The following is an 823-nucleotide window of genomic DNA, read 5'->3' as shown; positions in this document are numbered from 1 at the left end:
CGTGTTGCATCCCCCACCTTCTTTTCAATTTTTCTTTTAAATCGCTGGACCGCTCGCTAAGGGTACTATCCTTTTAAACCGCTAAACCGCTAAGCGATAGAAGTTGCGCGGAGAGAGAGGGTCAAGTACATTTTACGCGCAGTACATGACGGATGCGATCATATCAGCACTAATGCACCGCATCCAATCAGAACTCCGAAGTTAAGCGTGCTTGGGCGAGAGTAGTACTATGATGGGTGACCCCCTAGGAAGTCTTCGTGTTACATCCCCCACCCTCTTTTCAATTTTTTCTTTTAAACCGCTCGCTAAGGATACTATCCTTTTAAACCGCTAAACCGCTAAGCGAGAGAAGTTGCGTGGAGAGAGAGGGTCAAGTACATTTTGCGCGCAGTACATGACGGATGTGATCATACCAGCACTAATGCACCGCATCCCATCAGAACTCCGAAGTTAAGCGTGCTTGGGCGAGAGTAGTACTAGGATGGGTGACCCCCTAGGAAGTCTTCGTGTTACATCCCCCACCCTCGTTTCAATTTTTTCTTTTAAACCGCTGGATCGCTCGCTAAGGATACTATCCTTTTAAACCGCTAAACCGCTAAGCGAGAGAAGTTGCGTGGAGAGAGAGGGTCAAGTACATTTTGCGCGCAGTACATGACGGATGTGATCATACCAGCACTAATACACCGGATCCCATCAGAACTCCGATGATAAGCGTGCTTGGGCGAGAGTTGTACTAGGATGGGTGACCCCCTGGGAAGTCCTCGTGTTGCATCCCCCACCCTCTTTTCAATTTTTCTTTTAAACCGCTGGACCGCTCGCTAAG

The 823-nt window shown here is 48.6% G+C and overlaps 3 non-coding genes across 3 annotated transcripts; all 3 read left to right on the top strand.

The window, feature by feature from the left end:
• The first annotated feature begins 150 nt into the window (after positions 1–150).
• Positions 151–269, top strand: LOC116008969. Its single transcript, XR_004096313.1, has one exon. It is a non-coding gene; the product is annotated as a 5S ribosomal RNA (ribosomal RNA).
• Positions 270–399: 130 nt separating this feature from the next.
• On the top strand, positions 400–518 carry LOC116008708. Its single transcript, XR_004096072.1, has one exon. It is a non-coding gene; the product is annotated as a 5S ribosomal RNA (ribosomal RNA).
• A 138-nt stretch (positions 519–656) lies between these two features.
• On the top strand, positions 657–775 carry LOC116008520. The gene has a single exon (XR_004095897.1). It is a non-coding gene; the product is annotated as a 5S ribosomal RNA (ribosomal RNA).
• The last annotated feature ends 48 nt before the right edge of the window (positions 776–823 follow it).

The sequence above is a fragment of the Ipomoea triloba genome, chromosome 16, assembly GCF_003576645.1.
Source record: "Ipomoea triloba cultivar NCNSP0323 chromosome 16, ASM357664v1".
NCBI lineage: Eukaryota > Viridiplantae > Streptophyta > Magnoliopsida > Solanales > Convolvulaceae > Ipomoea > Ipomoea triloba.
The sequence above is the reverse complement of the archived record's forward strand: the minus strand, read 5'-3'. Positions and strand labels throughout refer to the sequence as shown.